This window comes from Poecilia mexicana, unplaced genomic scaffold (genome assembly GCF_051168715.1).
Source record: "Poecilia mexicana isolate PSO_F unplaced genomic scaffold, ASM5116871v1 scaffold_2, whole genome shotgun sequence".
Classification (NCBI taxonomy): Eukaryota; Metazoa; Chordata; class Actinopteri; order Cyprinodontiformes; family Poeciliidae; genus Poecilia; species Poecilia mexicana.
The window spans coordinates 45512090-45524982 of NW_028263371.1; positions in this window are offsets into that span (position 1 = coordinate 45512090).

A 12893-nucleotide genomic window follows, 5' to 3' on the forward strand; every position below is an offset into this window, starting at 1 on the left:
TCACAATTAACACAGACAGGTCTTTGATGGACCTTAGCTGTTGTTGAGTCAGCCAAATAAGTGTAAAGTTATTTTTTTATTTAATGAGATGTGAAATCTCTCCCACCCCAATACCCCACCCATGTTCCCATCATCAAGGTGCACAAATGGCCGAGACCGTCTGTGGAATCTTCGTTATTCGACCGGAGAGTGCAGAGCCTGGCGATGCCATTGAGGATGTTGGGATTGTCCTGGACGGGGTGGAAGTGATGAACAACTTGGGCAATCTATCTTTACATGTTTTTCCAAAGACCGCAGTCGAAAACTAAATTTTAACTGTTACAGTTCGCAAAGTTGAGCGAATTTACTGACACTTTTTATGTTGTTAAGAATTTGATCTATGCTAAACACAGCCCAGTTTTTTTCTGGAAAAACAAAACTGACCTTTTGTTGTTTATTTCAACTTTCAACTCAGCTGTTTTTTGTGCTGTGTAAAAAGAAAATGGATAACAATTTTGAAAATACAGTTCATGTTGTACTTTTTCTCATTGTTGAGTGTTCTTTCTTCTTTCAGTGTGGTCTTAAAACACTTAATTTAATAGCACTTAAGAAAATGTCTTTGATTTAACATAATTCAATCATGGAAAGATTTTCCACACGATTATATAGCTTTCTTTCAGCATGAAGCATGTTTGTTCAGCTAACTTAATTTTCATGAGTTGGATCAACGTAATTAAGTAGTGTGAAGTTATCAGTGTAAAATTAGTTAGGCTGGCTCTATTAAATTACATTGGGTCCAACTAAAGTAAATAAGTTGAATCAACCACAAAAATTAAGTTGAACCAACACATTTCCTTTAAATTGGAATAACCTTAATAAATTAAGTTGAACCAACACATTTGCTTTAAATTGGAATAACCTTAATAAATTAAGTTGAACCAACACATTTGCTTTAAATTGGAATAACCTTAATAAATTAAGTTGAACCAACACATTTCCTTTAAATTGGAATAACCTTAATAAATTAAGTTGAACCAACACATTTCCTTTAAATTGGAATAACCTTAATAAATTAAGTTGAACCAACACATTTGCTTTAAATTGGAATAACCTTAATAAATTAAGTTGAACCAACACATTTGCTTTAAATTGGAATAACCTTAATAAATTAAGTTGAACCAACACATTTCCTTTAAATTGGAATAACCTTAATAAATTAAGTTGAACCAACACATTTCCTTTAAATCGGAGTAACAAAATTACATAGTGCTGAAATAAAGCAAAGTAATCAGGTGGAAAATCTTTCCATGATTTTTTTATGTTAATCCAAAGAGTTATTTTTTTCAGTGTACCATGGATGCACTGGACTTTGTCTTGTCTCTTGAGAACCTTCAGAACTGTTTTATACTGCTGTGCATTGCTTTCTGACATAACGTTGAAGCTTTTGATTGTGATGTGGCAAATATCAACAGTTTCAATTGGTGTGAACATATTTGCATGGCACTGTGAAAGTTTTGTGCGCATAGTTCTTGTACTGATTTAAACAGAGATACAGAAACTACATAGAGCACAGTAATCAATAAAGCTAAATATGAAAAGGAATAAAAGGACACTTAGATTTTTATTATAACATTCTGTCAACATCATACATTTGTCTTGGTCTGAAGAAGCCTCAGAGAGCGTCCTGATGTCTGCCTACAAGCATCCTTGCCTTGAAAGTTGTTAAGTTGTTTTCCCTTAAGAAAATTCCCCTTCGGTTTGTGATTCATTTTTTGAGCTGATATTTCTGTTCAAACAGATAACCTTAAGGGGAGTAAATAGATAAGATAATCAATTCTTGGAACACACAATTGACTTTATGTCTCTTTTTTACTGTCTTTTCTTTCTTTTCTTTTTTTTTTTCCAGCACAGCATGTCTAGAATCATTGCTGTTTCACCAGAGCTCAGCTTCTGATCTACAATAATAGATTTAAAGACAGGAAGTTCATTAACACTAGGTGTAATTCATGATGATTCACAAAAGGATCCTCTGCAGTAATTTGTTATTATATCATAGTACAGACATTGATATTGCTTAACTAATGACCCATTTGCATCCTAGTGACTTTTGTATTTTAATACTACATTGTTTAGCAAAAAAAATAAAATAACAAGGCAGAGATACTGGGGCGCACCAAGCAGCTATAGAGATGTGTGACATGTATTGAAATTTAAACCTACGCATTCATCCCCAGTGAGTTTCCCTTATGGCACTTCCCTGACACTTATGTAACCATTACTATGAGCCAACCAGTCCTCAGACTTGGGACTTTAGCCAAAGCGACAGGCTCAGTTGATGAGGAGTCTGGCCAGATCTGAAAAGCTCCTTGTCCTTATGGCATCTCTCTTTTATCAAAAGTGTTAAATTATATCCTCTCCAAAAAACAGTCTGACGCCTGAAGAAAAGGGAGACAGAAGAAATACTTCCATTCCAACACTTTAATGATAAAGGACAGATTTCACCACCAAAATAATTAAAAGTTAGAATCGAAAGCTAATCTGAAAATCGATACAAGGCAACTTATCGTTCATCTGGAGGACATCACTGAGATACTGTCCACTCTGACAAAGAGTTATATTAGTGTGGCAAACACAAGCTAAGAAAACCGATCAGAAAACTGCAGAGACTTGTGTCTAGTGTGCAGAAAACCTTAGTATTTTTCTTCATTTTGCTTTAGGGAGGAGGTCAAATAAGGTGGATGGGGAACATTGAATTGTGTGTGTATATTTGGAGTTTTAGGAGCCTAAGCTCCTAAAACTGATATATGAAGTTTAGAGGAAATAAGTAAAAAAAAAGTGAGTGTTTCTGGTATGTGTTTGTGGAAAGGATGTGAGCTCAAAGACGGGGAAGCAAATTTAACAGAGAAAGGAAATTAAAGTATGAGAGAATAAAGCCCAGAAAGGCTAAAAAGTCAATCCTAATATCATTAACACACACTTGGGCTGATTTTATAAACGCCATTCAAACTGGAAGAAAGGTGTGGCCGGATATGCCTCTGTGTTAGTTTTCAGCTCACAAGTGCGCTCCCTTCACAATATAAGAGCACCTCAGGCTAAATTCTCCACACCGATCTGTGCACCATCAGCATGATGCAGATAGTGTCATGTTGGGAGCCTCTGGTTTCAAACAGCTCATTGAAATCCCAGCGTGGAACAACCCTCTGGCGATGCTGCGCACTATGTTGCATGTTTGTGTTTGGCTGTTATATTGTTGCTGGAAGGGTCTTTGCATACCATCACAACAGACACATTAGTGCCCTTACCTCCTGCCATGTAGCGGGTTCCAGTAATCTAAAATATGGTGCCTTAAAAAGGTATTGAGACTGCTTGGGCTTTTTCAGCTCTTTTTTTATGTAACAAGCAGAAACTGTAATGTATACTCTTAAAGAAGGGGTATTATGTAATATCAACAATTCTTTTAGCTTTATAACATGTTATAATGGCAACACAAAATACAAAAACATACCTTGATTCTGTCATGCATGTTTGAAAAAAAATCCTTGGATCTCCCATGGCAACCATTCAGGGGAGTCTAATCACTTGCTCATGCAAAGTGCTGCCTGTTTCCACAAAGCCCCTCCATGAAGCTGGGGTCTCCGGCTGAGCTTCCGCCTCACATAGCACCGCTCCCCCACACAGCTCCTTCAGACTAGCGGCAGCAGCAATTTACACACATCTGGTGGGAGTGCGCACCTGCCGTGCTTATCATAGAATCTACTTCTCAGTCCAAAGCTCCAAAGAACGTAAGCGGCGTAGTGGGAAGGCACTGTTGTGATGACATGCTGAAGGTAGAGTGTCAGAAAGAGCAGGGATTTCTTAAAGAGACAGAGTCCAAATTAATTTCAAATTATAAAGTCACATTTCTTTTAAGTCACGTTTGATATATACACCATTGTTTAACTGTCATTTTATTGCTTGTGCTATAAAATGACATGACACTATGTGTCTGGAAAATACACAACACTGTCACTGTAAAATTTTATCAGGCTCCAACACAAATAAGCACCTAATTATAAATCAGAAGGACAAGGATACACAATATGAAACATTTGTTTTTTTTCCAAATAAAAATTTAAAAAGTGTGCTGTGTTTCTGTGTTTAGTGTCCTTTACTCTACCTATACCCATAGATAAAGTCTAGTGCTTACATTAGTCTTCAAAAGTCACCTAATTAGTTGACCCCACCTGTGTCAATCATCTGAAAATGGAATCTGGCAAAACAGCAAATATATCAGGATATCAACAGCCCAAGGAGAGCATTAAAAACGGCTTCATTGTAACTGTGCAGCAGCTACAGAGATCTACAGCTCAGGTGGGAGAATCAGCTAACAAAATGCATTAAAGTTGGTGATGTCCTTTACAAGATGTGGAAACATCCAAGGGTTCGGATCATTTTGCATGGTATTCTTTTTGTGTTTTTCTAAGCAGATTTGTTCACTTTTTCAATTTAAATCTAACTGTGACTGGATATTTTTGACTGATCTGTGTGTGTGTGTGTGTAGGTGTGTGTGCGCGCGCGCGTGTGTGTGTGTGTGTGTGTGTGTGTGTGGTGGTGTGATCACAGTGAAACTGGCTAACAAATTAAAGTGGTTGAAGCAGACGTTGCATTGAAATTCAGTTATTCAGGACAGGCCTACACTGAAAAAAATAACTCTTTGGATTAACATAAAAAAATCATGGAAAGATTTTCCACCTGATTACTTTGCTTTATTTCAGCACTATGTAATTTTGTTACTCCGATTTAAAGGAAATGTGTTGGTTCAACTTAATTTATTAAGGTTATTCCAATTTAAAGCAAATGTGTTGGTTCAACTTAATTTATTAAGGTTATTCCAATTTAAAGCAAATGTGTTGGTTCAACTTAATTTATTAAGGTTATTCCAATTTAAAGCAAATGTGTTGGTTCAACTTAATTTATTAAGGTTATTCCAATTTAAAGCAAATGTGTTGGTTCAACTTAATTTATTAAGGTTATTCCAATTTAAAGCAAATGTGTTGGTTCAACTTAATTTATTAAGGTTATTCCAATTTAAAGGAAATGTGTTGGTTCAACTTAATTTTTGTGGTTGATTCAACTTATTTACTTTAGTTGGACCCAATGTAATTTAATAGAGCCAGCCTAACTAATTTTACACTGATAACTTCACACTACTTAATTAAGTTGATCCAACTCATGAAAATTAAGTTAGCTGAACAAACATGCTTCATGCTGAAAGAAAGCTATATAATCGTGTGGAAAATCTTTCCATGATTGAATTATGTTAAATCAAAGACATTTTCTTAAGTGCTACTAAATGAAGTGTTTTAAGACCACACTGAAAGAAGAAAGAACACTCAACAATGAGAAAAAGTACAACATGAACTGTATTTTCAAAATTGTTATCCATTTTCTTTTTACACAGCACAAAAAACACCTGAGTTGAAAGTTGAAATAAACAACAAAAGGTCAGTTTTGTTTTTCCAGAAAAAAACTGGGCTGTGTTTAGCATAGATCAAATTCTTAACAACATAAAAAGTGTCAGTAAATTCGCTCAACTTTGCGAACTGTAACAGTCAAAATTTAGTTTTCGACTGCAGTCTTTGGAAAAACATGTAAAGATAGATTGCCCAAGTTGTTCATCACTTCCACCCCGTCCAGGACAATCCCAACATCCTCAATGGCATCGCCAGGCTCTGCACTCTCCGGTCGAATAACGAAGATTCCACAGACGGTCTCGGCCATTTGTGCACCTTGATGATGGGAACATGGGTGGGGTATTGCGGGGGAGAGATTTCACATCTCATTAAATAAAAAAATAACTTTACACTTATTTGGCTGACTCAACAACAGCTAAGGTCCATCAAAGACCTGTCTGTGTTAATTGTGAGTCCAGTGGTAAGATTTCCCATTTAGAAAAGGTACCATATTTTCTACATTTTCACAAAAATCGTCTTATAATCCGGTGCACCTTGTGGTGGGGAAAATACGGTATATTGTCTCATATGGAAAAACATGAAGAGAAGGGATGAATCCCAAATAGGCCCCATATTCCATGGCCTGTTCTCCTCAATTGAAATGACAGTCTGAGGATCCACCACACAGACTGTCATTCTAAACTAGTCCAATTTATGTGCAAGTACAAAGCCCTGACACTGTACACAAACCAAACATCTTATACATGAAGAACCTGTCTTATTTCCTGGATGGAGGAAATGTCATGACTATGTGTGGTAGTTATTTCCAAATAGATCAGTACTAACATCTTAGGTAAAGTTACTTAATATTTTTGTCTGCATATGAAACAATGCTGTTAGAAAAAAAGGTTCCTCTGACTCAAATTTAATACTTTTTATTATTAATAAATTAAGAATCTGTATTACGATAGAAAGCCACAAAAGTGTGTGTGCATCCAATGTCCACTCTGCATTTACCTACATAATAACAGTACTGAAATTAAATAATAATAATAATAAAAAAACATTTAAATAGACTTATGTTTGGCCCCAGTGTTTAAAATCCACTAAACCTCAGACTTCAGAGTTTGTATGGCACCAGATGCTGAATTTACATCAGTCCAACTTTTTTCCAGGGAGTTTTAACAACCTGAGGAGGAGCAAAACTGTGACATTTATGGGGTCCGTTTTTTGTCTTGATAGCAGCTTTGTGTCCCTTACACTGCTTCATGTGATGTTAGCATGATTTGAGTACATCAATTACATAGAAACGTGACCGAACATAGAAAAAAATGTTTTTTTTTAAAAGTCTGATGATATTAATTTGCATCTTTTTATTTCGATTTTTATTTTGATTTAGACGGATGAAAATAGACTGAATCTTACCTTTTTCAAATTAAGCAGATCCAAATCAGGAATCTTCCCGCTTCTCTTGAAAGAACAGTTTGAAGTTTTTCCAGACACAAGATCTCGCGTGATCTCGCTAGCATCTCGCGTGATCTTCCGTAATTTCGCTAGCATCTCGCGTGATCTTCCATAATTTCGCTAGCATCTCGCGTGATCTTCCGTAATCTCGCCAGTGTCTCGCGTGATCTCCGGGTCTCGCTAGACCCTCTTCGGCGGGAGATTAGTCTGACTACATTGAATCACGTTGTCTCAACTTGAATACATTTTATTAACGCTAGGTTGTTGAATTTTATGTTTATTTGACGTGATTTTGTCATATTTGCCTTTGAAATATAAAATAATTCTGTTAAACATGTTATTTTTTATAAATGCAATAACCACTTCAATTCAGTTGTGCTTTGACACAAGCATGGATCAAGCAGGCAATAAATGTTAGAAAAAACGCTTATTAATTACCAGCTAACCATCACTTCATGTGATGTTAACACATGTTAGCCATTGACATGAGTACATAAATTACATAGTGTGAAGGTATCACTGTTAAATAAGTTGGTTTCAACTAAATTTGCATTCATCTTAATCAAGTAAAGTCAATTATTTGGTCCAAAACATTGCAAATTAGTTGGTCTGGTTCTATTAAATTACATTGGGTCCAACTAAAGTAAATAAGTTGAATCAACCACAAAAGTTAAGTTGAGCCAACACATTTGCTTTAAATTGAAGTAACAGAATTACATAGTGCTGAAATAAAGCAAAGTAATCAGGTGGAAAATCTTTCCATGATTTTTTTTATGTTAATCCAAAGAGTTATTTCTTTCAGTGTACATAGCAACACTGATATGTGCACAATCCTGCCAGGAAAATTTAGTATTCTCTAAACTGCAGCTGGCGTTTTCCTGGCACGAAAAACAATCATCTCGCAGGGCCTCGTGTGATTTCCCATGATCTCGCGGGATCTGCCGTGATCTCGCTCGTCGCCTCCAGCACAAGATCAGTCTGGCTATAATGAATCGTGTTATCTCAACATGATTCAATTTCATAAACGTTAAGTTGATGAATTTCTTGTTTGTTCAACATGATTTTATCACGTTTTTGTTTAAAACATGAAATTATTGTGTTAAAAGTACATGATATTCTTTTATTAATCTAATAACCCCCTAAGTTCATTTTTTTGAGTGTACAGAGGGACAGGCATGTGAGAGGCACGGTTAATAGAAACAGCAGGTGATGTGAGTGTGTTCCTCCTAGTTGCTCGGCCAAAACCTACTGTTTGTGTTTTGCTCGCGGAAATAAATTGAATTCATTCACTCCAGGTCTCAGCTTGTGTGAGGCAGCCATTAATAGAACAGAATAGTTTATTCACCCCTTTGACAGTTTATATTCCAATTTTACACCCACACAATGCAATTTCATTCCAACCTACTTTTATTTCATGTGCACAAAGAAACCTTTCAGTCCTCTGATTTTATTCTTGCTGGGTACCTTAATAAGTTATGCAGATAAAACAATCCTAGAACTATTCAAAGCAAACAGGTAGCTGTAGGAAGCTAATTGTATCTTTTAAGACTTTTTTTTATTACAGAGATTTTCCATTAATTGTAATTTTGATCGCCATTTGAACAGTTGGGTCTTTGTGTATGAAAGATTATGAGATTCTAGCTTACACAATTAAATTAAAACTCTTTCACTAATACTTTGCACTTCTTATTTAGAAGTGTATGTCCTTCTATTAGCATGCAAATGTTGAAGTAACAATTTTCAAACTTGTATACTTGTATATACGTGTAACAAAAACTAGCTGGTAACTATTACAAAGAAGAGTCTTTAGTTACAGTTGAAGAGTATACTCAAAAGGAAAGATCCCTTACGTTTTACAAGTAAATGTATTAATGAAAGCTTTTACCAGCATTTTGTCATGGTTTAAGAGCAGTTGTCTCTATTTAAACAATAAGGCCTTTGTTGCAATCTCCACTCTACAGGGTTGAGATAATGACATTGATGCGGTCAGCGGCAGGATGTTTAACTTTCACTCTTTTGAAATGGCAACAATTCAATTTGTGAGACTGCTGCAGGGCAAAGGATGTGAGCCAATACTGGTGTGGTGTTCTCAAAGCTGTGGTAGATTAGACAAGACTTATGTGAAACAATTTGCTTCACCGGAGCTAATCATATTAAAACATCTCCCTCTACTCCACTCTAGCCCAGGCCAGAAGCCACACAATATTGGCCAGCGGCCAAACGCGCATATCACTTGATCTTTTGCATCCCTGCTGTTTTATCAGCCCCAATACTGGAGGAATTACTGGTAAAAACACTAGTGTTTTTTCAACTAAAACAAAAAACTCTGACCTCAAATATCTGAATATGATTAAAAAAAAAAAAAAAACATTTCAAAAATACATCGTACTTCAAATTGTCACATTCCTGCTCTTGAATAGCCACTTTCAGGCTAGGTCAGAAAAGGCAATGAATCCTTGTGGGACTGAAGATGAATTTAATGCGGTCGCTTAAAGCAGGTCCAGTTTTCAGCAAAGCAGTGAAAAGAGGAGGGATGGAGCCAAGTGGCTGAAAGCAGCTGAGAGATACTCAGTGCTGAAAAGAGGGACGGTGAAAGACGGAGAATGAGCCGTAATCTGATGAAAGCCTCTTTACTCCCCTGTCACCTCTCCTTCAGGCCATGAGCAATGACCAAGGCTTACATATGGATCAATGCTGACGCCACCAACTTTAAGGCGCACACAGTTACATACACGTTACTGCAGAGGATATAATTGTTTCTCGTATTAAAGTTCATGTAACAGAACCTTTGCTTCTGTTAGCCACCATAAAAGTTTGTTCTTTTTGGTACATTTGAGCAATTTTTAAAGTAGGGCTATTCAGAAGTTTTTTGGTGACTCTGGACTGGATTTTATTAATCTAATTCAAATTTCAAGATACATAAACTGAACAAACTTGAACCAGATGATTTACTTTGAACAGAGCTTCTTTGAAGCTACGTTTACACGGGAATCATTTACTCAGTCTTTCATCATGAAAGAATTTCAAGAAAATTTCCATCAGTGAGCTAAATTTGATGGTGTGCAGTTGTTCGGTGTGACAGAAAAAACAACTGCCAGATTTAGCTCTCGCCCAACAGCAAATGAGCGGTGACAAATGTCGATCAGTGTCAGAAATTGTGGGGGGAAATCAGTGCTGCGTTGACAGCGGCTGCAACCGTCTTCTGACTGCTGTTCAGTTTACCCCCGCCCTGAGAGCTTCCACTGCCGTTTCCTTATAACCTCTTACTGTTTTCAGCGTCTGACTTTAGTAATAGGTGCTTCAAGACTCAATCTTGTTCGTTTATTGTTCCTTCGATATCGCTGTCAGAGTAGTTTGATGGAACTCTGTTGCAGCTACAACAGAGTTCCATCTGTTGTAAAAAAAACAACGGCCAAAATTTAGTTGTTTTTTTATTCTCAACTAAGTTTCGGCCGTTTTGTAGATAGTGGAAATCAGATGCAAAGAGATGATGGGAGCTTTTTTATGGGTCAGTATGAAAATTCAGGATGACATGTACACATTTTCAATACCTTTTTGGCATTCATATACCGAAAGCTTAAAATGTGGATTGGTCAAACACTGACTGGGACATTTTGCTTTGACCATTGGTTCTTTAAAACACAATGATCTGTGAAATCTTACTTTCATTTTGTTTTGTTAAATCAGAAATTTTATGTTCTTCATTTTCCCTGTAGCATTGCCAAATTTGCGTGTCTCTTATGAACCAAATAGTGTTTCTCTTCAAGCTGGGGTTATCATTCCAGTCCTTTTTTTTAGCAAGAAAACAGTCAGGCTTCTGAGATTATCTTGAATGTGTCACGAAACCTATTTTGTTAATATCTCTTTTCCATTTAAAAATGTATATTTTGTTAGGGTGTAGTGCATGTGTTTGCTCCTTTATTTTATTTGTGAGGAAGATCTTAAATTTGTGGTAAATGTGAAACTGAGCTCACATTTGTTCAAAACCAGTTTCCTGAGCAACAGATACAAAATTACAGAATCCTACATGAGCGATATTAGATTTTCTATGAAGTGTCAAGGTGTAATTCATCTAACCTGTTCAGTTATATTGCTTAGCTGCAGGACTTGGATATCCAATATATGCAGAATCTGTACAGAGGGTAAAATTTCCATCTTGGCAAGCCAGTCAATCAAGGATGCAACAGTGAAGTTATTTTCAATGAAGCAAGGCTGTCTGCTCCTTTCTGGTTACTATGCCAACTGTGATGATGGGAGGTGTAGATCACTATTACTGTACAATCTACTTTGTTACCATTCCTGCATCATTTTCATCAGGAGTGAATTTGTTGACAAATTAATTGAATATTCTGTCTGTAAATTACATTAGATAGCAGACAAATCCCCAAAGTCCACTCTTTGCACGTAAAGCAAAACATCCAAACATCCAAAATGCATATCTAAGCAAAAATATGCTTAATACTGCATGGAAATAGTGAATGTTTGGACTTCTACTACTGATAGCATGTTTTATTTTTTTAAGTGAGGCATTTTTAGAGTTTTTTAAACTGTAACCATGTAAGAAAACATGTTGTAAGTCATCGTAGCAAATATTTGCAAGCGGCAGATCAATGTCAAATCCATTATCTCTCAAGAGGATGGTATTTTGGATTAGAGGTCAATAGTTACATGTACAGATTTTAGTAAGCTGCTCTCATCATCATTAAAATAAAAATAACATCTTCAAAGCAATGTCTGACCAGAAACAGTGTAATCGTTCATTAAGTGAATGCAATAATTATAAACATACATATTTCTTAGTCAACACTGAGCAGGATTGGGATGACAGTTTCATCTGTGATTTGTATTGAGTCCCAAGCAGACTATTTCTCTGCTCATCCCCCCCCAGCTGCCAACGCAGACAAGCACACAGCAGTAGTCTTCCCTGTGGCAGATGGCCTGGATTGAGGCTCAGTCACACTGTTAGTAATCATTAGATCAGCACTCATATGCTCATGCATGCTCTCACTTTCTCTTCTCCTTCAATGTCGCACATAAATGACAACACTTTTAAACATATTGCTTTCACTACGCTAGCCGACGAGGAGTTAGACGTGGTAAGCAGCTGTGCGGATAGGAAGCAACCCTGTGCAAATATTTCAAACCTGAGGAATATGAGCATCAGATATTCTGAACACAAATTGTTGATGTTGGAGTTGACTTTTTTTCTTTTTTGCTGCCTAATTCATGAACAATATGTAATGGTACTCCGTCAGTGCATTTATTTTATTTTGTTCTGTGCATCCAGACATTGCACTGTCGGATGGGTTTATAAGACTTGGAGTAAATTAAAATAATACCCATCACATTTTGACTGCAGCAATTTTTGGCTTATCCAGATGCTGTGAATTAATTTAGTAAAGCAAGCTGCTCAGTTGATCATGTTTTTTTCTTTTCTTTCTTTTCTCATCCTTCTTGTATCTATAATACTCATTAGCCTCATTAAGCAAACAAGCTTGACATTTGGGTATTAGCTTCAGTGGTATTAACAAGGTTTAACTCAGTAACATTTCACTTAAGAATGATCGGATATAAGCTGCTGCCACACTGTTTCTTGTTTTGATACCTCCGGTATTCGAGTGGGTTAGTGACCAAAGTCACCTTTGCATAGCTAAAATCTGTGAATATTTGAGACTTTTTGTTATAACTACCTATGTCAGTAGTTAACACACAAATATAATGTAATAAATGAATGTGCATTAATATCCATGGTGGAAACCGTCTTAGCACCAGAGCAGAAGTTAACGTCTATTTGTTTCTTTTTCTGCTACTGGGAGGGCAACCAATCCAGGAACGCCAAGAAAAAAAAAAGACATGGTGCTTCTGGAAGAGCCAGGCAATAAAATGATGAGGAATGATGTTTATGAGTGCGCCTCATAAAACATCCAAAACAGGAAAAAAATGGTCTAGCTAATCTGTCATCTCATAAATCTAATCCATCCAAGCTTTCAGCATGCCACGGTGACTCAGTTTGTACTG